This window comes from Erinaceus europaeus, chromosome 11 (assembly GCF_950295315.1).
Source record: "Erinaceus europaeus chromosome 11, mEriEur2.1, whole genome shotgun sequence".
NCBI classification, from domain to species: Eukaryota; Metazoa; Chordata; class Mammalia; order Eulipotyphla; family Erinaceidae; genus Erinaceus; species Erinaceus europaeus.
In genome coordinates, this window is record NC_080172.1 from 63,614,095 (window position 1) to 63,639,540 (window position 25,446).

Genomic DNA, 25,446 nt, shown 5'->3' on the forward strand with positions numbered 1-25,446 from the left:
CCAGATCTGAGCAGTGCCCTGGTCTCTTTCTCTCTCTCTCTCTCTCTCTCTCTTTCTCTCTCTCTCTCTCTCATTCTCTTTCTCTTTCTCATGTAAGTTAATAAATTCTTATAGAAAAAAAGGGGCATTTGGGTGTTGGTGCTGCACTTGGGTAAGTGCACATATTATCAGGCACAGGGACACAGATTCAAACTTCTGGTCCCTACCTGCAGGGAAGATGCCTCATAAATGATGAAGCAGGACTGCAGCTGTCTCTCTCTGTCTCTCCCTCTCTATCTCCTCCTCCTTCTCAACTGCTCTTTGTTCTATCAAAATAAAGTAAAAAAAAGAAAAGAAAAGAAAAGAAAAGAAAAGAAAAGAAAAGAAAAGAAAAGAAAAGAAAAGAAAAGAAAAAAGAAACTTGTGGGAGTGGGGCGGTAGTGCATCGGGTTAAGCGCATGTGGCACAAAACACAAGGACCGGCATAAGGATCCTGTTGGAGGCCCCTGGCTCCCCACCTGCAGAGAAGTCCTTCACAAGTGGTGAAGCAGGTCTGCAGGTGTCTGTCTTTCTCTCCCCCTGTCTTCCCCTCCTCTTTCCATTTCTCTCTGTCCTATCCAACAACGAAGACAACAACAAGAATAATGACTAAAACAATAAAACAACAAGGGCAACAAAAGGGAATAAATAAATAAATTTTTTTAATTAAAGAAAAAATAAAAAAAACTAGTCTTTTAAAAAAAATGGTCTGGGAGGTGGTGCAGTGGATAGAGAATTGGACTCTAAAGCATAAGGTCCTGAGTTCAATCCCTAGTAGCATGTATACCAGAAGGATGTCTTATTCTTTCTCTCTCTCTTCTCCTATCTTCTTCATAAATCAATAAACAAAATATTAAAAAATAAGAAGAGAAAAAAGTATTCAGAATTATTTGTCTATAGAAAAAAACAGAACTCTGTATTTCAGCCCTTTGTGTAAATGGAAAAGCTTCATTTTGCAATACTGTACAATATGAGAAATCCACACATAGCATTCCACCTTTTCCCACCTAATGTTTGTTTAAGACTCTCCAGTGGGGAGGTGGAACTCCAGACCCCTCACCTCTTGTTTTGTTATCTCTTCCAGCCTAAGGAGTATGCGTGGTACCTCCATTCTCATTCATCCCGTCAAAGGACTCTAGCTTCTCCCTAAGAAATTCAGTCTTGTGTTTCCTTTCATGTTTCCATGTTTTCATGTTTCCTTTATATGGTTCTTAGATCCCTGGCCAAAGTGGTTGGTACTCTGGTCTCTCTCTCTCTCTCTCTCTCTCTCTCTCTCTCTCTCTCATCTCTCCCTCCCTCAAGGGTTAAGTCTTTTATTTTTTCTTTTGCATCTAAGGACAGGCAAAATCGCTCAACTGATAGTACATCTTCTTTGTCATGGGTACAATCCAGGTTTGAGCCTGGGCTTCATTGCACTGGAGAAAGTTTCTATGTTGTGGTGTTCTCTGTCTTTATCTGAAAAAGTTATCCCAGAGCTATAAAGCCTGGTGCTGAACAAAACTTTTTTTTTTTTGCTTCTATACAATATCATGCACATGCAACACCAAGGATCAAACTTAGGACCTCATGCTTGAGGATCCAACACTGTGTCACCTCTTGAACTACTTATAATTTCTTTCTTTTTTTTTCTGCCTCCAGGGATTTTGCTGGGGCTCAGTGCCTGCACTACACACCCACTGCTCCTGGAGGCCCATTTTCCCATTTTGTTGCCCCTTGTTGTTGTTATTGTTGCTGTTGCTGGATAAGACAGAGAGAAATTGAGAAAGGAGGGGAAGACAGAGATGGAGAGAGAAAGATAGCAGACCTGCTTCACTGTCCATGAAGTGATCCACTGCAGGTGGGAGCCAGGGCTCCAACTGGGATCCTTATGTGGGTCTTTGTGCTTCACACCATGTGAGCTGAGCTACTGCCCACTTCCCTACTTACAATTTTTTGACATAGAATTTCTGAGTATATGTTATGTTTCATAATTGAGTAGTCTGGGGGACTCAAGTAAACACAGAAGTAAACACACATAGTACAAAACGCAAAGGCCCGCACAAGGATCCAGGTTCTTGTCCCCACTCCCCACCTGCAGGGGGGATGCTTCACGAGTGATGAAGCAGGTCTGTAGGAGTCTGTCTTTCCCTCTCCCTCTCTATCTTCCTTTCCCCTCTCAATTTCTCTCTGTCCTATCGAATAAAATGGGGAAAAAAAAGAAGAAAATGGTGGCCGAGAGTGGTGGATTCATAGTGACAGTATTGAGCACCAGCTAAACCTAGAGGAAAAATAATTAACCAATTAATTAAAAAAAAAGAATTGAGTAGCTTTAGCAAGCATATTTGAGGTAGCCCTGAAACACAAAAAACTGGATAAACTTGTTCTTACTTTACAAACTGAAGTAGGTTTCCTCTTAGAAGAGTGGTAAAAGCCACCTTTTCAATGGATAAGTCTTTAAAAAATTAAAAGTGAAAACCTTTCTTTAATGTAAGTTGAAATAATATTTGGAATTAAAACACATGAGATTTTGTTGTTGTTGTTGTTTGTTTGTACTGAAATAACTCTTTTTAGAAAATGTGGGCTCCTGCAAAGAATCATTTCTTTTTTAAAAAAATATTTTATTTATAAAAAGGAAACAATGACAAAACCATAGGATAAGAGGGGTACAACTCCACACAATTCCCACCACCAGACCTCCATATCCCATCCCCTCCCCTGATAGCTTTCCTATTCTTTAACCCTCTGGGAGTATGGACCCAGGGTCATTATGGGATGCAGAAAGTTGAAGGTCTGGCTTTTGTAATTGCTTCCCACTGAATATGGGCATTGACAGGTCGATCCATACTCCCAGCCTGTCTCTCTCTTTCCCTAGTGGGGAAGGGGTCTGGGGAAGCAGAGCTCCGAGGCACATTGGTGGGGTTGTCTGTCCAGGGAAGTCTGGTCGGCATCATGCTAGCATCTGGAACCTGGTGGCTGAAAAGAGAGTTAACATACAAAGCCAAACAAATTGTTGACCAATCATGGACCTAAAGGCTGGAATAGTGCAGATGAAGTGTTGGGGGGGGGGTTTTTCTCCATTTTATAGATAGCTAGTAGGCATATTTTAGTTATATTTCAAAGGGCCTGTAGCTATACTAGTGTCTTTTTTTTTTTTTTTTTGCCTGAATCTGAAATTTGATATGCAGGTGGAACCAAGTTATTGTCTGGGGAGGTGATGTCATGGCTGGGAAAAGGACCAGAAAGCTGGATCAGGGAAGAAAGTAGCTCCCTAATATGGGAAAGGGGTATAAGTATTGTTGACTGTAAACCCCATCAATTTGATGTGATCTGGGGCCCATAATTTGCTTAAGAGCTTAAGAACTCTGCATCCCTGTAGATCTGAGCTCACATTCTGTGTTCATGAGTAGGAACATTCCATGCTGCCCCAGTATCAACCCATCTTCCTCAGTTGTAGCATAGAGTATGTTTTCCATCCTCCCTTTGGAGGATGGAACATTCTCTACCACTGTTGATGCAAGTTGAGGGCAAGGTCCTATGGGAGCCCCCAAAGGGGTCTATTTTGTTGTTCCTGATAGAAATGACCGGTAACATTGGAGAAAGGGATTTATTTGAGTTCTAGGCCCATCATGTCTGTTTGGGAATCTCAGGATTCCCCGATTAGGGCCCCAGCTGGTGGAATGGCCTAATAGCAAATAAAGAGTCATCGTTAAAGTATGCCAGTCTCTTGCCCTTATTCAGCTTTTGCAGTCCTTGCTTTGCTAAGGTTAGCTTTGGAGTGAGTGAGAGAACTGTATTAAGAAGTAGATAAGGAGGGTATCTAAGTCTAAGCGGACGCTATTTCATTATGAACTTCTTCTTCTTCTTCTTCTTCTTCTAGCGTTTGCCTTTCTTCTGTAGCCAGTCAACAGCGTCAGGTTGAGCCTGATGTAAAGTTTCGAGACCTCCTTTGAATCTGGAGAGGTGGCAGTCATTGACTATGTGGGTCATAGTCTGTCTGTAGCCACAGGGGCAGTTCGGGTCGTCTCTGGCTCCCCAGCGATGGAACATAGCGGCGCACCGGCCATGGCCTGTTTGATAGTGATTGAGGAGGGCCCAATCATAACGTGCTAGGTCAAAGCCGGGTTGACGCTTGCAGGGGTCTGTGATGAGGTGTTTGTTCTTTACCTCAGCTGACTGCCAACTCTGTTTCCAAGAGTCTGGAACAGAGAAGTTCAGTGTAGGCGTAGGGGACCAGATTGGATGACGAGACATCAAGCGTTGAACTTGATACTGACTCACTACAGACTGTTGTGTACTTTTGCTTTCAGTTACATATTTTGCCCTAACTTATGGATACATATGAACATATGCTCTATCTAACGGGACCTGGCCTATATCTAGGTTTTGGGACTTTGTTAGGAAGTGAACCTCCTGGAATGGAGTTAGAGAATACCATGAAAGGAAAGGTCTCACCCGAGTGATGAGGGTGAAGGGTTGGTATTCCATGCCTGATGTCTCTGTGCACAGTCTGAGGTGAAGCATGCTGAGATGGTACTCATTGCGTTGATTAGGTTTGAATAGGCGGATGCGATATCATTTGGTCTGACTTGAGAGAAGCATGCAGGGAAGTGACCCCCACCCCAGTGGGGCCAGGATTGGGAGAAACATAGGCTCTACAAAGGAAGCAGAAGATCCCTGTTGTCTTAGAGTTTAAGAAGACAATAGATTGTTATTTCAATAATCACATTGTTTGGCAATTGGGTGAACTTTGAAAAATCCCTTTGTTAGGATTTGCTGTATCATACACACCATTACCATATTTTATGTCCTTTGACATTATTTGCATAAGCTATGCCACCGGTTGCTTTTGTTCTCCCTGGACTAAGCTTTTAATAGAGTCAACATATGTATTAAAAAGACTGAGTCTGTGCTTTAAAAACTTTGAGACATTCAGTTTTTCCCCCTCTCATATTTCTTAGAGATTTATATGACTACAAATTAATAGGAGTGTACATAAACACCATTCCTACCACCAAAAGCATGTGTCCCATCCCATCCCCCACACCATCCTCCCCCCGCCCCATGAAGCTGAGCATCCACCCTCACCCTCACCCTCAACCTAGGGTTTTTACTTTGGTGCCCTACTACAAATTTAGTCAGATCCTGCTTTGAGTTTCCCTTTCTGTTATTCTTTCTCAACTTCTGTTTATGAGTGGGATCATCCCATACTCATCTTTATCTTTCTGACTTAGTTCACTTATAATTTCTTCTAGCTCCATCCAAGATTGGTCAGAGAAGGTGGGTTCATTGTTCTTAATAGCTGCATAGTATTCCACTGTGTATATATACCACAGCTTTCTCTCATCTGTTGTTGGGCACCTGGGTTGCTTCCAGGTTTTAGCTATTACGAATTGTGCTGCTATCAACATAGGTGTACACATATCTTTTTGATTGGGTGTTATGGAGTCCTTGGGGTATTTCCCCAGGAGAGGAATTACTGGGTCACATGGAAGGTCCATGTCTAGCCTTGTGAGAGTTCTCCAGACTGCTCTCCGGAGAGGCTAAACCAATTTACATTCCCACCAGCAGTGCAGAAGGGTTCCTCTGTCCCCACAGCCTCTCCAACATTTGTTGCTGCTATCCTTTTTGATGTATGCCATTCTCACAGGAGTGAGCTGGTATCTCAGTGTTGTCTTTATTTGCATTTCTCTGACAATCAGCAACCTGGAGCAGTTTTTCATATGTTTGTTAGCCTTTTGGATCTCCTCTAGGTGAATGTTTTGTTCATATCTTCTGCCCATTTTTGGATGGGGTCATTTGCCTTTTTTGTTGCTAAGTTTGATGAGCTCTTTGTATATTTTGGTGATTAGTCTCTTGTCTGATGTATGGCATGTGAAGATCTCCCATTCTGTGAGGGGTCTCTTTGTTTGTGTGATAGTTTCTTTGGCTGTACAGAAGCTTTTCAATTTGATGTAGTCCCATTGGTTTATTTCTGCTTTAGTCTTCCTTGCAGTTGGGTTTGTTTCATCAAATATGTCCTTAAGGTTTAGGTGGGAAAGTGTTCCACCAATGTTTTCCTCTAAGTATTTGATAGTTTCTGGTCTAACATCCATGTCCTTGATCCAGTCAGATCCCAACACAGACCATAGTAATTGCTCTAAAAACACTTCTTTAGTCACACCATTCTTCAAAGCTACAAATTTGTGACACAGAATTAAATATAGGCTTCTTAAACTCACCAGTGCAAGCCCCATTTATTATTTCCTAACCTGTGCGAGTGCAAGTGCTGAGCTCACTCCACCAAACTCATCCTGAGTTTAGGTTTCCTTACCTTTTCTTTCCTTGCTCCTTTCCTCTTGTTCCTTCCTATCTCAAGCAATGCTCTTCCCTTTTATAGCTTTCTGGGACCATCTCCTAATTCTCTCAGCATTCTCTCATCTGAAACTTAGAGTACTTGACATTTGCTGCCTAAAATTAAGGTTTTCTGAATAAAGGAAAAAAAGAACAGGAAGAAAGAAAGAGAGACACAGAACAAAAGAAAGAAAGAAAGAAAGAAAGAAAGAAAGAAAGAAAGAAAGAAAGAGGAAAGGAAGGAAGGAAGAGGGATAAGACTTTCATGCCTGAGGCTCTGAAGTCTTAGGTTCAGTTCTCCACACCATTATAAATCAGAGTTGAGCAGTGTCCTGATTTTTAAAAAATAAACAAATTTAAAAATCAAAAATAAATTTTAAACAGTTATAAGATTCTTAACTCGGTTGTACTTTTTTTTTTTTCAGTTGTACTCTTTATACCTTCTACCAACACTTAATATACACTCAAGAAGTAACTGTGGGGGCCCATGAGGCAGTACAGTGAGCAAGGCACTGAACTTGGAAGCACAAGGTCCTGAGTTCAATCCCCTGCATCTCATGTGTCAGAGTAATGCTCTGGTTCTCTCTCTCTCTCTCTCTCTCCCCACCCTCTTCTTTTCCCTTTCCTCTTTCCCTCATTCCCTCTATTCTTCTGTCTTGTGTAAGTAAATAAAGTTTTTAAAAAGAAGTAATTGTGGTAGTGCAGTGGATAAAACACTCATCTTGAAAACATGAGATGCCAAATTTGAAACCTAGAATCACATATGCCGGAGTAATGCTGGTTCTCTCTTGTTAATAAATTAAATGTTAAGGTTTTCTTTTTAAAAAAGAGAGAGAGAGAGAGAGACTGCTAATTGAATCACAGCTGGATAAATTTCCTGTCTCCTCAAGACCTTAATCATATTTGTTCAATTAACATATACCCCTCCAAGTGAAATAATTGATTCTTCCTATGTTACTGAACAGAAAGCTCTGGTCTGGAATATAAAAAATAATTGATCCAGTGGACAGTGAAATGGATTAATTGATAGACTTGATTAATTGATGGACTTGAGTACCTGAACTTCTCAGTTTCATCTCCAGCATTTCATCTACCAGAGTAGCTCTCCAGTATCTTTCTTCCTATCTATCATCTGTCTTCTGTCTCTGTATCTGTATCTTTCCCCTCTCCTCTTCTCTCTGAAACTCTCTTACATGTAATAAATAAATCTTTTAAAAACAATAATTGATCCAGATGGGATTTTGAGGTGGAGGTGGGGACTACAACGGCAGACAATGTGGAAACTTCCAGACCAAAGAAACAGCAGTGACTCTGCTTGTCATTCTCCTGTCTGTTTATTCTTTCATGTCTCAAGGCAATGATGACAGCCTGGAATGTATTAACCTCTGAATACTAACTGTAACTTTCTTGGCCTGAGCTGATGCACTAAGTCTCTACTTCTTTCCTCAGACAATTTTTTTAAAAAGCAAAGAGAGAATTTACCACCAACACCCAGAGAATTTCACAGCAATGTAAAATAAAACATAGTTTTAAAATACAATGCTTTTCTTCTCTGAAGATACCCAGGATGATCTGTCTCTGCTGTTTTTCATCATGTAAATTGCTTTGCTTGAAAAGCAAGTGGAGATAAATATAGCAGCAGTATCCCTGATGTAACATTTTCTGACCTGGCCTGGACATGTCCTTGACATTGTCCTTTAGAAAGGAAAAAGAAGAGAGAATGTATCCTTGCTACTGTGTGTATAACAGAAACACCTTTCCCCAGCCATTATGACACAGAGGGACTAATGAGTATAAAGAATAAAAATAAAGAAGTGACAGATGTTAATGATGTTTCAGGTTTTCTGTGTTTGGCTACCTCTGGGCAAGCAGGCTGGAACTGGAGCTCGAGCCAGTCAATCAACACTCCTTCCCAAGGTGGAGGTGGCCACATGCCCTGCACTGGACACCACATGAGGATCTACTTCCAGCCCTGCCTGTTACATTTTGAAAAGTAACCTGCCAAAAATGTCTTGTGGTTTACAGGCTCCCACTTCCTCCTCATTCTTTCCAGTCTCTCTTTTCTTGAGAGAGAATAATGATAATAATGCAACTTTAATCTATATAATTGGGTTTTTTTTTCCAGTGAGAGAACTGGGTCCTGGGTCTTGGAAGAGTTAAGTGAGTGGCTGGGAACTGGGAAGCATGCAGGGCAGAGAATGGCTCAGAATTCTCTTCTCTGTAGTGTTTGACTTTTTACAGTGAGAATAATGGTAATAAGTACAGAATGGTACTTATTATAATGGTATTGATTATAAGCACAGAGGAGAGGGAAGGAGAAAGGTAGAAAGGGAGGCAGGCAGGAAGGAAGGGAGAAAGGAAAGAAGGGAAGAAAAAAGGAAAGTAGGAAGGAAGACACCCACAGACAGACACCCATGGACAGACAGATAACCACAGATAGACACCCGTGAACAGATACTCACAGATGAACACACAACACCCATAGACAGAAACCCACGGACAGATAGACACCCACAGACACAAATCACCCACAGACAAGACATCCAAGGACAAACACCTACCACCGTTGAACACACAACACCCAAACACACACAACAGAGCCAAAACTGGCATTCTGCAACAAGGTCCTGGAAAAGTTTACCTAGTTCCCACCTAGAAAAACAGAGGTCTCTCTGTAATTCAAGCACAACTTAGAAGCCAGATAAATTCATGGCCTGGGTACCTCCACCTGGTACAGAAAAACAACCACACAGCTCATATTGTGCTTCACAGTTTATAAAGTACTATGAGAAAGATCTTCTAGAAGATCTGAGTAACATGCCAGTTTCAGAAAGTTTCTGTGTTTGTTTTTGGTTTTATTTTACTTTATCTTATTGGGGGAGGGTTAATGAATTATAGTATATTTTTCTAAATATGTATATGGTTTCCCAGTTCTGCATAACAGGTATCTGCTACATACTTTCAAAAAAATTGTTTATCCTCTTTTGTTGCCCTTGTTGTTTTATTGTTGTAGTTATTATTGATGTTGTTGTTGTTGGATAGGATGGAGAGAAATGGAGAGAAGAGGGGAAGACAGAGAGGGGGAGAGAAAGACACCTGCAGACCTGGTTCACCACCCGTGAAGTGACTCCCTTGCAGGTGGGGAGCCGGGGTTCAAACCGGGATCCTTACACCGGTCCTTGAGCTTCCCACCACATGCGCTTAACCCACTGCGCTACTGCCCAACTCCCAACTTTTTTTTTTTTTTTTTTTTTTTTTTTACCAGAACACTGCTCAGCTCTGGCTTATGGTGGTGGTGGGAACTCAACCTGAGACTTTGGAACCCCAGGCATGAGAATTTATTTGCATAACCATTATGCATCTACCCCCACCCCTCTGTTACATACTCTTACCCCCGCCATCACGGACCCCAAACCTCCAGTCCCCCCAGAACTTCTGTTCCATTCCCTCCCCAGTGTCTCTTGCTTTTGTGCAGTATACCACCCTCAATCCAAGTTTCATCCCGAGTTCTCCCTTTCTAACTCTGTCTCTGAAGTTCCACCTACATATGGAGTCATCCCCTATTCATCCCCTCTCTTCCTGATTTATTCCTCCTAACACTTTTCCTTCTGCTTCCAGTGAAGATAAGGCAGAAATGAAGATTTAGAGTTTCTGTTCTGGTATCTAAGTCTTTGATAGTTGGCCTTGGTTCACAATCATTGGTCATATCACTCTGTCTTTCCTGCACTCCCTTTTCCTATGTTTGCTCCTTTTGTTGCTGTTTTTTGAATTCCCATTTCTATTCTATCACAGATTACCTCATTTGGAGTTACAGGTTTTTTAGTTCTTCTCCTGTAAGCCTCCTTTCAGTAATTATTACAAGACAGTGTTGCTGGTAGTGAATTCCTTTAGTTTCTGTATGTTTTGGAGGCTTCTGATTTCTTCTTCATATTTAAAGGGAAGTTTGGCAGGGTAGAGTACATATAGCTGATAATTTTTTTAAAAAGATTTTTACTTATTTATGAGAAAAATAGGAAAGAGAAAGAACCAGACATCTCTCTGGCACATGTGCTGCTGGAGATCGAACTTGGGACCTCATGCTTGAAAGTCCAAAGCCTTATCACTGCACCACCTCCCAGACCACAGCTGATAATTCTTATGTCCTAATACTGTAAAAATGTCATTCCATGCCCTTCTTGCTTCTTGGGTTTGTGTTGAGAAGTCTGGTGAGAGCCTGATGATTTTGCTTCCATATGTCAACTTCTTCCTTTATCTTGCAACCTGAAATATTTCATCCTTGTCTTTACTATTGGAAAGTGTTACTATTATTTGTCTTGGCATTGACTGTTTGTGATTCAGTAGTTTTGATTTCCATTCAGCTTCCTCTATTTCTATATTTTGACCATTGCCCCGGTGTGCAAAATTTTCTGCACTAATTTCTTTAAATATGCTCTCTGCTCCTCTCTCCTTTTCATCTTAAAGTTTTCAATTTTTTTGTTTGTTTCATTGCCACCAGGATTATCACTGGGTCTCAGTACCAACACTACAAGTCTACTGCTCCCAGTGGCCATCTTGCCTCCTCTCTCTCTCTCTCTCTCTCTCTCTCTCTCTTTCTTCTTCTCCCCTTTCTTTTTTTATTTGATAGGACAGAGAGAAATTGAAAGTGGAGGATAGATAGAGAGAGGGAGAGAGAAAGATAGACACCTGCAGATTTGCTTCACCACTTGTGAAGTATTTTCCCTGGGGGTGAGGAGCAGGAGCTCAAACCCAGGTCATTTCCCATGATAGTCTGTATGCTTAACTGAGTATGTCATTTCCCAGCCCCTCCTCCCAAAGTTTTTTCAAATTTTCAGTAACTTGCAAATTTTTTCTTCTTATGGAGTTTGCTATTTCACAGAGAATTTCTTCATTTTTCATAAGCCTTTCTTCTTTAGCAGCTTTGTACTCTAAGAGTGTGGGGGTTTTATCTTCTAGCTCTGCTATTCTATCTTCAAGCTGATTTATTCTGGATACAAAGCCTATTTTATTTTTTTCTTCACTGGAGGGAATTAATGGTTTATAATTAACAGTAAAACACAGTAGTTGGTACATGTGTAAGACTTCTCATCTTTCCACATAACACTCTGATCCCCCACCTAAGTCCTCCTCCACCATCATGTTCTGGGTTCTAAACACTTCTCCCTGCCCTAGAGTCCTTTACTTTGGTGCAATGTTCCACCAACACCTCTTATATAGGCCTTTGTGCTGTCCAGGGTTTCCTTTAATTCCAGAACTTCTTTTCAGAGTTCTCTTAGTGAATTTCCTAGTTCTTTGGTGAGGAGTTCTCTGGACTCCTTAATTTGTGTTTGTATGTTATGGTTGGTGGCATGGATTGTCTCCATAATTAGTTTTCTGAATTCAACCATATATATTTCCTAAGTAATGTTGAGCTTTTGAGTTTTTATCCATGTTTTGGTTGGGTGTGGTTTTTGCTGTTTATCTGACAGGTGGCGCTGTGGCTGTATTGTTTATAAGTGGTAGTATGACGGGGACAAGGGAGAGCCTTCCTGCTATTCAGTGGAATGTAGGCATTCAATAAGGCTCTGGCTGCTTCCCATGACTGAGATTCCAGCTCCTGATCTGAGATGAGTGGTGTGGATGTCCTTGCCCATGGCCTGGGACCTGGCTGTGCTTGCCTTTTTCAGACACCACTGCTGCCCACTGCTTGGTGCCAAGCCCACGCTTCAAAATGGCTCAGTCTGCTTTCCCCAGGATGCTGGTATAGCTCTGACTTCAAGCCACCTCTGCCCTACATTGCTCACCCCTTTCCATATGCCCATTTTCATACACCTGCCTTTTGGCAAGTTTCCTCTAACTTTGTAGATTGTGTTATAAGGTTCTAAGTTGCCTTATTTCTCTCTTTCTTTCTTTCTCTCTCTCTTTCTACTCTTTAATTAATTAATTTATTTATTTATTTATTTTTACTATTTTATCCGTTTTTCTCCCTGAAGTAATTCTCCATTTTACAATTCTAAAAGCAAACTAAGAATAGCAATGGAGGAGCATAGGACTGCAGGTCCTGCATTCAATCTCTTGTAACACATATGACAAAGCAAAGCTTTGGTTTCTCTATCTGTCTATCTCTCTTTAATAACATGAATATTTGCAATATTTTATTTTATTTATTTATGTTTCTGGATTTTTGTTTTGTTTTGTTGTTGTTTGGATAGAGACAGACAGAAATTTGGTAGGAGGGAATTAAGATACCTGGGGCCAGTAGGTGGTGCACCTGGTTGAATGCACATGGTACAATGCACAAGGACCTGAATTTGAGCACCCAGTCCCTACCTGCAGGAAGAAAGCTTTGTGAGTGGTGAAGCAGGGCTGCAGGTCTCTGTCTCTCTCCCTATCACCTGCTTCCCTCTCAATTTCTGGCTGTCTGTATCCAATAAATAAATAAAGATATTTTAAAAAATTATCCTTATTTATTGGCTAGAGACAGCCAGGAATTGAGAGGAAAGGGGGTGATAAAGATGGGAGAGAGACAGAGAGACACCTGCAACACTGTTTTACCACTTGCAAAGCTTTCCCCCTGCAGGTGAGGACTCGGGGCTTGAACCAGGTCCTTGCGCATTGCGACATGTGTGCTCAACCAGGTGCGCCACCACCCAGCCCCTTAAATAAAGGTAATATTAAAAATTTTAAAAAGAAAGAAACAGGGGACAGGTGGTGGTGCTCCTGGTTGAGCATACATGCTACAATGCACAAGGATCCAGGTTCAAGCCCCCGGTCCCCACCTGCAGGAGGAAAACTTTGCTAGTGGTGAAGTAGTGCTGCAGGTATCTGTCTCTCTGTTTCTTTCCCTCTCTATCATCCTCTTGATTTCTGGCTGTCTCTATCCAATAAATAAAGATAATAAAAAAATTTTTTAGAAAGAAAGAGAGAAAGGAAGAAAGGAAGGAAGGAAGGAAGGAAGGAAGGAAGGAAGGAAGGAAGGAAGGAAGGTACCTGCAGCACTGCCTCACCACATATGAAGCTTCCCCCCTGCAGGTGGACATCAGGGGTTTGAACCTGAGTCCTTGCATGTAGTAATGTGTATACTTAACAGGATATGCCATCACCTAACCACTCCTTTTTTTTTTCTTTATGAAAAAAAATTGAATAAGGAAAAAAGAGCACTAACATAACTGGGGAATCCATTATGTCTATACACCAGGCATGTACATCTTTTTTTTTCTCACTTTCACAACCCCCCACTAGAAATAAGGATTATTTTCATTGTTAAAGAAAATGGAGCTTACATACAAAGCAGTGTATCCAGGATTACACAGTAACAAAGGGGCAGAACCAAAAGTTGAACCCACACTCTTTAACCCTTGATCTAATAAATGCATTCTCCTCAGTCCCTCTAGAGGAATCCCAACACCAGAGCATTTTACATGCCTTGAAGAAGGTCATGTAGCTTGTAAATATCAGGTCTGGCATCTGGCTGTAATTCTGATATTAAACTCAAGGCAGAGAGTCTCCACTAAACAAGATGTGATAGGAAACAAAAAGTGCAGCGGAAGAAAATGAGATGGTGCACACAAAATGACCTATTTATATTAGATTAGCAAACTCGGATTGGGGGTGGTTGCTAAGAGAAATCCCTACGAAAATGGCACTTTATGAAATTACAAATCAAATTAACAAGAAGGGTATGAAATGAAGCAATCCAGGAGACTAAAAGATTTCTAATTCCAGATGCTGAAAGAAAGTAAAAGAAATTACCAGTATGAATACAAATCACAAATGAAATACTATCAACTTATTAATGGCAGAGAAAGTGTCAAAAGATCAAATATATTTGTTTTCTTTTAAAATATTTACTTATTTATTTGTGTATTTATTTATTAATGAAAGAGAGAGAATAAGAAGGAGAAAGAACATGCAATGTCAGAGATGAAACTCATATGAATCTAATGCTTTACTCACAGTGTTATTTAACTGGACTACTGCATTATTTTCAAGTGTAACAATAACTCCCTAAAAATATTTTATTATGTATTTATATTTCTATTTATTTTACCAGAGTACTGCTCAGCTTTGGCTTAGAGCTAAGCACTATGTTATCTCTTAGTCTGTATTTTTTTTATTTATTTCAAATGAGCCATTGTTACAAATGAGAAAAAGAGAGAAACTAAATGAGAAAAACAGAGAAACCAGAGCACCACTCTAGTACATATGTTGCCAGGGTTAAGACTAGGAACTTCAGGCATGCAAGTACTGTGCTATGTAGCTGGACAGTCCTCCCTCCTGCATGTCCACAGAATTTTCTTTCTTTCTTTCTTTCTTTCTTTCTTTCTTTCTTTCTTTCTTCTTTCCTTCCTTCCTTTCTTTCTTTTTCTTTCTTTCTGTTTGTCTGTCTGTCAGCCTGTCTTCTTTTCTCTCTTTCTCTCTTTCTTTCTCTCTTCTTTCTTTCTTTCTTTCTTCCTTCCTTCCTTCCTTTCTTTCTTTCTTTCTTTATTTCTTTCTTTTCTTCTTTTTGCCTCCATGATTATCACTGGGGCTCCTGACGGCTATCCTTTTCCATGTGTTGTTGTTGTTGGATTAGATAGAAATTGAGAAAAGAGGGGAAGACAGCGAGGGAGAAAGACACCTGCAGACCGGCTTCACGGCTTGCGAAATAACCAGCCCCACCCCACCCCCGCCCCGCAGGTGGGGAACCGGGGGCTCCAACCCGGATCCAGGCACAGGTCCTTGCGCTTAACCCTCTGCGATAATGTCAGTCTCCCAGAATTTCTTTAAAGAGAGTAGATTGTGGCATGCCTGTGATGATGAGGTCCCACATTCATTCCCCAACACTACCAAAAGCCAATGATGAGCAGAGTTCTGGCATAAATAAAGTGGATTGGTGAATCTGCTTAAAGTATTTGCCTATTGGGAGTCCCGCAGTAGTGCAGCGGGTTAAGCGCACATGGTGCAAGGACTGGAGTAAGGATTCCGGTTTGAGCCCCTGACTCCCCATCTGCAGGGGAGTCACTTCACAGGCGGTGAAGAAGGTCTGCAGGTGTCTATCTTTCTCTCCCCCCTCTGTCTTCCTGTCCTCTCTCCATTTCTCTCTGTCCTATCCAACTATGACGACATCAGTAACAACAACAATAATAACCACAACAATAAAACAACAAGGGCAACAAAAGGGAAAATAAATAAATAAATATTTTTAAAAAGTATTTGCCTATTTAGAGAGTAAGACTGAAGAATATAACATAGGATTTTTGTCATTGTAAACATGTTACTACCTAAAACTTAAATCTATATAATACAATAACTAAATTTCATCAAAAATGTTTTTCATGTGGACAAAGGTGATATCAAGTACTATACTATACCCCAGAAATCTTTAGAGACCCCTAAAGATTTGAGTGTGGATTATTAAAGGATGTTTCATGAGTACTTAAAGGAATGAATTCTAAGTGTCAACATGAATCTAGTCCACTAAGTGCATATTCATTCATTCAGTGAAACTTACTTTGTGCCTGTTGGGTCTCTGTTATGCTATGCACCAAGCAGAAATAAATCAGGCATATCCCTACCCCTTGTACAACTCTAATGAGGAAAAAAATAATAATAACAAGATGACAGCATAATTATGACTTGTGATAAGTGCTAGGAGAGGAAACAGGATTTATGTGGGCACATAATTAGAGGAACTAGCTTCTTCAGTGGGTGGGAATGTGTTAAAGAAATCCTCTGTGTAAAAGCAGCATATAATGAGAATACTGAAGGATGAACAGAATTTAGGTAAACAATTTGTGAGGGAAAGCTACACAGACAACTTGAAAACTCCAAGAGAAAATGCATGATTTCCCCCACCCAAGAACAAGTTCTAACTATTGATAAACTTTATTCTAAGTCTACTACTTTTTTTCTTTTTTTAATTTCTTTTATTTTATTTTTTATTGGGGAATTAATGTTTTACATTCAACAGTAAATACAATAGTTTGTACATGCTTAACATTTCTCAGTTTTCCATGTAACAATACAACCCCCACTAGGTCCTCTGTCATCCTTTTTGGACCTGTATTCTCCTCACACCCACCCAAGAGTCTTTTACTTTGGTGCAACATGCCAAAACAAGATCAGAAGAGAAAACACAAGTAGAACCTGAACTGGAATTGGCATGTTGCACCAAGTCCACTACTTGTTCTTATCTTCTATCTCCTTCCTAAATTAGGTCACCACCATCTCCTTTGAGCCACTACTTTCATCGTTATCTTCCACAACTCATTCTTTGTAGCTGGAACAATCTAAAAATTGAATCATAATTATCTGAATTCTTTTCTTAAAATGTTTCAATGGCTTCTCATTTGTCCCAGACTTGTTTCTCCACAAATATGCAGAACCAGTTTGGGATTCCAGATGTTTATTAGGATTTAACAGGATTGGACTGAAGAAGAAATCAAACAGTGATGAACTTTTAACAAATCCTGGTCCAAACTACTAAGTAGCAATTAAACCAATATTATAGATCAGAATTGTCTGGGAGTCAGATCAAAATGGTTGAGCCTTTTTCATCTCAGTGACAGATGTGGTCTGTGGCAGAAAACCTGTGTCCTTAATATTGAGGGTCTTTGAAACTGAGGCAGATTCTATTTCAGAAAAAGTTGTTAGCGCAAGGCTGTTTGCTGACCACACATTTTTTTGTTACTGTGCATCAAGTCCTCCTCTAAAAACATGATCTGGGTGATGTATTTCCTTATCCAACTCATCAATGCATTTAGAATGAGAGGACTTAAGACTCTAAGTGATCTGACTCCTATTTACTTCTCTGATTGCTTTTGTTCAGTTTGCTACAGTTCACCATCTTTTCTGTTTCTTGAACTTCACCCCCTTCTTCTTCTTCTAGCGTTTGCCCTTCTTCCGTAGCCAGTCAACAGCATCAGGTTGAAAGCTGTCAGGAGCTACTTGTTGCTGGCTTTGAAAGTGACTGGTATCCATGTGGATTCAGTCCGCTAGGAAGGATCGTCAGTTTCCCCAATGAATGGGTACTCACGGGATGCACCACATGAAGGTCGATCCAATGCATCCCACTTCACCCCCTGATCAGAGCCATCGTACTTGATTCTTACTTCCTTGGAATTTTATACTCCCAGTCTTCAAAGGGCGAGGACCTTCTAAAGTTCATTACTCTCTATTGTGTTGCCCAGTTCCACTTTCTTCATGGCCATAGGATTATCTAAACCATTTAGTCTTTAAAAGTATTTAAATTTTTTATTTCCTAAGGTAGAAGGTAGAGGGAGAGAGAGATAGAGAAAAAGACCAGAACAGAACTCCAGAGATTGAACTCAGGACTTCATGTTTGCAAATCTAGATATCTGCCCTTGCGGTTGCATGAATCATTTAATTTTCACTTACATCTGTCTCACCAACCAGAAAGTAAATTCCATGAGTGTGAACATTCTGCTCTATGCTCAGTCATCTGGAATACAGTAGATATTTGACAAACATTTGTTCATTTAAATTGGATGAATTACAAAAATTCATGTTAAGTGATAGTATAAATAGCCACCGTTTAAATTAACTGAACAAAATTACCCAAATAAATTTATTAATGTGTTAAGGTTAACCTGAAGGGAAGCTTTCTAGTTGGCTGACACAAACTTGTCTGGTCCTATCAAGCAAAGTCAACAGTTTATGTACACAGAGATAATGTAATCAATTTTCTGATAACACAAGGCTGGGAGAATTGGTGGCTAATATTTTGAGACAGGTTTCAGTTTCAAAAGAACCTAAAAGGACATCATAGATAGAATGAATAATTAATTGTGTATATTTTCTATATTGTATATTTATATATAATAAACTATAGTACAGCAATGAAAATAAGTGAACTTCTGCTCTCTACAACATGGAGACACTTAACCAATATAAGGTAGAGGGAAATAAATCTAACACACATAAATATATACTGCTCCAGGCTTTTAAGGTAATGGTAGCATCTTTATCTATTTCTTGACTTGATTTGGATGGTGGTTATATGAGTAAGTTTACCTTCTAATAATTGATCTGTGCTCTTATGATTTTTGCAATGATATGTATATTAAAGTTAACTGTAAAGAAGATACACTTAATTAAAAATTCAGTGTGTAGACAAGCACAGTAGCTCACCTGGACAGTGTACTTGCTTTGTCATGTATATTACTCAGGGTCAAGTCCAGCCTTCATCACACTGGAAGAAACTTTGGTGCCATAGTATCTTTCTATTTCTTCCTCTGTATCTGTCTCTTCCTTTTCTGAAAACAAAACAAAAAAAAGTTAATTGAAGTGGTGAAGGTCTGGCAATGGCAAAAAAACAAACAAAGAAAACAAAGCCCTCAATGTGAGGTTTCTGATTTTGAGTAAAAGATTTTACTCTAGGGGCCAGGTGGTAGAACACCTAGTTGAGGACACATTACAATGCGCAAGGACCCAGGTCTGAGCCTCTGGTCCCCACCTGCAGGGGGAAAGCTTTGCAAGTGGTGAAGCAGTGCTGCAGGTGTCTCTCTGTCTTTCTCCCTCTCGATCTCCCCCTTCTCTTCCTCGATTTCTGGCTGTCTTGATCAAATATTTTTTTAAAACTTTTAAAAAAGATTTTACTCTAATAGTTTACTAATATTTTACAAGTTAATAGTTGCTAATTTTCAGTAAATTATTTTTATTATATTTAAGTAGTATCTATCCTTTGATCTCGTTTCACAGAGATTTTTAGAATGTCTGCTTAGATTTGGGAATTTAGAAGGAGGAAGGGAGGGTTACTAAGCAGAGACTGAAGACCAAAGTCCCCATGGTAGAATAAGTAAGATGATGGTTTGATTGAAGGTGAAATGAATTATCTCTATATTGGGAAAATGTGGAACATGCCATGGTGACAACAAAAAATCCAGTAAAACAATAGTTCCTCAATAAAGTAATACTAGAACTGAAAAAAAAAAAAAAAAGAACCACAGCAAGAAGCAAGAGTTATACTGAGAGCTGTCCAGCAATGGAATGGGCTACCCTAAGTTATAGGGATGGAATAGGCTGCCCTACACTATACGGATTTCCTTGTTATGATAAATTGTTGTCTTGTGACCATTGTCAGAAATGCTATGGAAGAAATGTTTGTGTTAGAAGTGAGGTCAAGCTAAATGACTTCCAAAATTCTCCCTTAATGCCAACAATACACACATACACATTGAGTGATAAGGGCAGAGCCCACTTCACTCCATGAAAGTTAATAGAAAATTCCTAGCGTAGCTCACATTGAAGACGTCTCCCTTATACAAAACGGAGGACGTGCAATTCCACCAATGAATCCTATTCAAGATAGAGAAAGAAATCAAAGGGAGAGGCACTTCTGAAAAGAGTTTACATCCTACTTTCAGGTACTGTTTATCTACTATTTAATACTTGATGTCTTTCCTTGGGAAAAATTCCTGATCTGGCCAAAATTCATAAAAACTACTCAGGGGAAAGGAAAAAGATGAAACAACAAGTGGAAAATACATTAATGTGATTGGGATAAAAAAAATCTAAGAACGTGGTGCTGATAGGAGAGAAGACTAAAGGTCTATGCAAGACCCACCCAAGTGCTTTTGATGTTTGACCAATTATTGTCTTATTATTCTTCCTGCTGTAGATGCAGCTGCAATTTATGTAACAGGATGTTTAAAAAGATTAAAGAGAAATGAAGTAGGGTCCTGAAATGATAAGAGTCCCTAGAATATGTATTTATGGGCGTTTGGAATATAAGTTCCTGTACGTTCTTGGAATAAATCATCTATTTGTTTTTCTTTTCTTAGAGAAACAAGTAAAATTTGTATTTCAAGATGGCTGCTTCCTGCCCACAAGTGATATAGAAATAATAGAGCAAAGAGCAAACAAATATTAGAGCAAAGAGGGGTTGGTTGTGATTGAATCTGTGATTCATACTGGCTTTGAATCAGCATTTAACTTTGAATTTCAAAATATTTTATATTATTTCATATTAGATAAGTGTTTATAATTTATTTGAATTAAACCTCTTCATCATGAAATGGACTGCTCTGTTCTTCAGCCAAATGAGTTGTGTAAAATGGTAGAAGAGTCAGTAGACTGTCAACGCCCATGTTCAGCGGGGAAGCAATTAGAGAAGCCAGACCTTCCACCTTCTGCATCCCACAATGACCTTGGGTCCATACTCCCAGAGGGTTAAAGAATAGGAAAGCTCCAGAAAAGACCTAGAATTTCCAAAACAATCTTAAGAAAAAAGAACAGAACTTGAGGCATCACACTCCCAGATCTCAAATTGTATTATAGGGCCATTGTCATCAAAACTGCTTGGTACTGGAATATGAATAGACACACTGACCAGTGGAATAGAATTGAGAGCCCAGAAGTGAACCCCCACACATATGCACATCTAATCTTTGACAAAGGGGCCCAGACTATTAAATGGGGAAAGCAGAGTCTCTTCAACAAATGGTGTTGGAAAGAATGGGTTGAAACATGAAGAAGAATGTAACTGAACCACTGTATTTCACCAAATACAAAAGTAAATTCCAAGTGGATCAAGGACTTGGATGTTAGACCAGAAACTATCAGATACTTAGAGTAAAATATTGGCAGAACTCTTTTCCACATAAATTTTAAAGACATCTTCAATGAAACAAATCCAATTACAAAGAAGACTAAGTCAAGCATAAACCTATGGGACTACATCAAATTAAAAAGCTTCTGCACAGCAAAAGAAACCACTACCCAAACCAAGAGCCCCCTCACAGAATGGGAGAAGATCTTTACATGTCATACATCAGATAAGAGTTTAATAATCAACATATATAAAGAGCTTGCCAAACTCAACAACAAATAACCCCATCCAAAAATGGGGAGAGGACATGGACAGAATATTCACCACAGAAGAGATCCAAAAGGCTGAGAAACACATGAAAAAATGCTCCAAGTCTCTGGTTGTCAGAGAAATGCAAATAAAGACAACAATGAGATACCACTTCACTCCTGTAAGAATGCCATACATCAGAAAAGGTAGTAGCAGCAAATGCTGGAGAGGGTGTGGGGTCAAAGGAACCCTCCTACACTTCTGGTGGGAATGTCAATTGGTCCAACCTCTGTGGACAACAGTCTGGAGAACTCTCAGAAGGCTAGAAATGGACCTACCCTATGATCCTGCAATTCCTCTCCTGGGGATATATCCTAAGGAACCCAACACATCCATCCAAAAAGATTTGTGTACACATATGTTCTTAGCAGCACAATTTGTAATAGCCAAAACCTGGAAGCAACCCAGGTGTCCAACAACAGATGAGTGGCTGAGCAAGCTGTGGTATATATACACAGTGGAATACTACTCAGCTGTAAAAAATGGTGACTTCACTGTTTTCAGCTGATCTTGGATGGACCTTGAAAAATTCATCTTAAGTGAAATAAGTCAGAAACAGAAGGATGAATATGGGATGATTTCACTCTCAGGTGGAAGTTGAAAAACAAGATTAGAAAAAAAAAAAAAACTACAAGTAGAACCTGAAATGGAATTGGCAAATCGCACCAAAGTAAAAGACTCTTGGGTGGGGGTGGGTGGGTGGGGAGAATACAGGTCCAAGAAGGATGACAGAGGACCTAGTGGGGGTTGTGTTGTTATATGGGAAACTGGGGAATGTTATGCATGTACAAACTATTGTATTTACTGTTGAGGTAAAACATTAATTCCCCAATAAAGAAATAAAAAAAAAGAATAGGAAAGCTATCAAGGGAGGGGATGGCATATGACGGAGTTCTAGTGGTGGGAAAAAAAAAAAAAGAAGAAGAAGGAAAGTTGGTATAATTGAAGTTAAGATGAATTGAACTGATTTTGCATTAAAAGAGTGCTTTACAGGTGTCTGTTTTTCAAGACTTTCTGTCATGTAGGTTCTACTTCCTATCAAAACATAAGTTGGTATTTATCACTGTGCTCATCCTGTTTAATTAACAGGAGCCTAAAGGTAGGAATAGAGCAGATGAAGTTAGGGGTCTTCAGATGGGAAGAAGCTAGGAAGTCTATTTTAGGTATGGTCCATGTGGTGCATGACTTTAGTAATTTTTGCCGAGATTGATAGCTAAATGCAGGTGGACTAAAAATAATGTCTAGAAAGATGGTATCAGAGTTGAAAGTAGGACTAGAAAGCTGATTTAGGGCAGAGAGTAGCTTTCCAAATTTGAGGAAAGTATATAAGTACTTTTTTTTAATATTTATTTATTTATTCCCTTTTGTTGCCCTTGTTGTTTTATTGTTGTAGTTATTATTGTTGTTGTCGTTGTTGGATAGGACAGAGAGAAATGGAGAGAGGAGGGGAAGACAGAGAGGAGGAGAGAAAGATAGACACCTGCAGATCTGCTTCACTGCCTGTGAAGTGACTCCCCTGCAGGTGGGGAGTCAGGGTTCGAACCGGGATCCTTATGGCGGTCCTTGTGCTTTGCGCCACCTGAGCTTAACCCGTTGCGCTACAGCCCGACTCCCTATAAGTACTTTTTAAAGTATATAAATACATATATATTCATATTTGACACAGGAGCCTATATAACCTCTGACTCCCTGTCAGTCTGAGCTCACAGTTCATGGTCAAAGCTGGAAACAGTCTAGGCTACACTCATTTCAGGACTAGTCTTCCTTGAGCAGCAGAGTAGACTGACCCAACCTCCCTTCAGAGAGTGTGGTAGTCCCTACCATTGCTGCTCTATGTTGAAGGCAAGGTCCTGGAAAGACTCACAAGAGGGTTTATGATGTTGTTCCTGATGGGAGATGACCAGTGATAGTGGAGAGAGGGAACTATTGGAAGTCTAGGCCCATTATATCTTTATGGGAATCAAAGGATTCTGTGACTACAGCCCCAGATGATTGGGTGGCCTGACTAAAAATACCATCATTAAAGTGAGCCAGTCTCTTTTTTAGTCCTTACCTTCTCTGACAAGGTTAGACTTTCTCCCAGTTACACATCTGTTACCTCAAGTGTCATTTGCTGTAAATATCAGGAGTTGATTGGTTCCATTACTATTCAAATTTCCTCTAATGACTTAAGACGTCTTCCAGGTTTCCCCTATTTTTCTCTATCCAGTTACTATTTTTCTCTCTATATTGATAGTTAATGGGGCCAGGTGATGGCACACACAACTACAGAGTGCAAGGACCCAGGTTCAAGCTCCTGGTCCCCACCTGCAGTGGGAAAGCTTCACAATCAGTGGAGCAGGGCTGTAGGTATCTCTGTCTCTCTCCCTATCTCCCTCTCCCCCTCTCAATTTCTGTCTGTCTCTAGCCAATAAAAATAAAAATAAAATGTTAAAAAGAAACTAAGTATTGATAGTTAAGTATTTTATAGGAGAAGACTAAAATTATGAAAATACCTTTTCTTCTCTAAGCATTGCCCACCAGCTTTAACATATATTAACAAGTCTTGCCTGAGTCAGTTATTCCTACAATGATTGACTATGGTGATTTCATAGTCAATTTTCAATCATTTCTTCTATATATTTAGCTGGTATTCTTTTGTAAGAAAAAAATTTCTGTGATCTAGAAGGCGACACAGTGGATAAAGGGTTGAACTCTAAACCCTGGAGATCCTGAGTATGACTCTTGGCATTGCATGTGCCAGAGTGATGCTCTACTTCTCCCTGCCTAATTAATCAAACTGTTACAAAAACTCCTTCATTATTTGATTTCCACTTATACTTATAACTCACAGATTCTCTACCTAGACCTATAACTCACAGATTCTTCTTTTATTCAATGGTTTACAATTTGTTTTGGTGATGATCAAATCTTCTCTGATTTGGGTAATGGGAGTTCTTTCAAACTGTCTTTTTGACATGTCACCAAAATTCTTTAAGCTTCCTAACTTTTGATACAGATATGTTAAGGTGGATATATATATTCCCTAAGTACCAGACCTGAAACCTGACTCCTTTTTTTTAAAAAAAAAAATTCTTTATTGAGGGATTAGTGGTTTACAGTCAACAGTAAGATACAATGCATAACATTTCCACATAACACAACCCCCACTAGGTCCTCCTCTACCATCATAGTTCGAGACCCAAACCCTCCCCCTGCCCCAGAGTCTTTTACTTTGGTGCAATACACCAACTCCAGTCAAAGTTCTGTTTAGAGTTCTCCCTTCTGATCTTGTTTTTCAATTTCTGTCTATGAGTGAGATCATCCCATATTCATCCTTTTGTTTCTGACTTACCTTACTTAACATGATATCTTTGAGCTCCATCCCAGATGGGGTAAAGAAAGTGAATTCATCATGAACCTGAGACTTTGGAGCCTCAGGAATAAGAGTCTCTTTGCATAATCATTATGCCATCTACCCCTGTTCACATTTCACAGTTTTCCACATAACAATTCAACCCCCCTCTATCTGCCATCATGTTCCAGGATCTGAACCCTACCCCCCACCCCACCTTGGAGTCCTTTACTTTGGTGCAATATGCCAGAACCAGTCCAAGTTCTGTTTTGTGTTTATTGTTTAACTATTTTTTAATTGGATTTGTTTCATTGAAGACGCCTTTAAAATTTAGATGGAAAAGAGTTCTGCCAGTATTTTCCTCTAAGTATTTGATAGTTTCTGGTCTAACATCCAAGGGGTATTGAAATCCCCTACTATTACTGTGTTGCTGTTAATATATTGCTGTAGCTCTTTCAGTAGATGTTTGATATATTTAGATGGCCTCTCCTTGGGTGTATAGATGTTAATAATCATTAAGTCTTCTTGATTGGTTGATCCTCTGAGCATTAAGTAATGTCCATCCCTTCCTAATTTTTATGTATTTTAAAGTCTATCATGTCAGATTGAGAACAACTGTTCCTGCCCTTTTTATTTAATTTTTTAATTTAAGAAAGGATTAATGAACAAAAACATAAGGTAGGAGGGGTACAACTCCACACAATTCCCACCACCCAATCTCCATAACCCACCCCCTCCCATGATAGCGTTCCCTTTTTTGAGATCCATTGGCTTGTATGGTAGTTTTCCATCTTTTCACTACCAGTCTATGTTTGTCTTGTTGAGTTAGGTGAGGTTCCAGCAGACAACATATGACTAGGTTATGTTTTCTGATCCATCTTCCTATTTGGTGCCTATTAGGTGAATTCAGGCCATTGACACTTATTGATATTATAGAATGAAGATATTT

The 25,446-nt window shown here is 39.6% G+C and overlaps 1 pseudogene; it reads left to right on the plus strand.

The window, feature by feature from the left end:
* Positions 1-25,446, plus strand: part of LOC103119870 (BCL2/adenovirus E1B 19 kDa protein-interacting protein 3-like) — a 105,032-nt pseudogene that overhangs the window by 45,668 nt on the left and 33,918 nt on the right.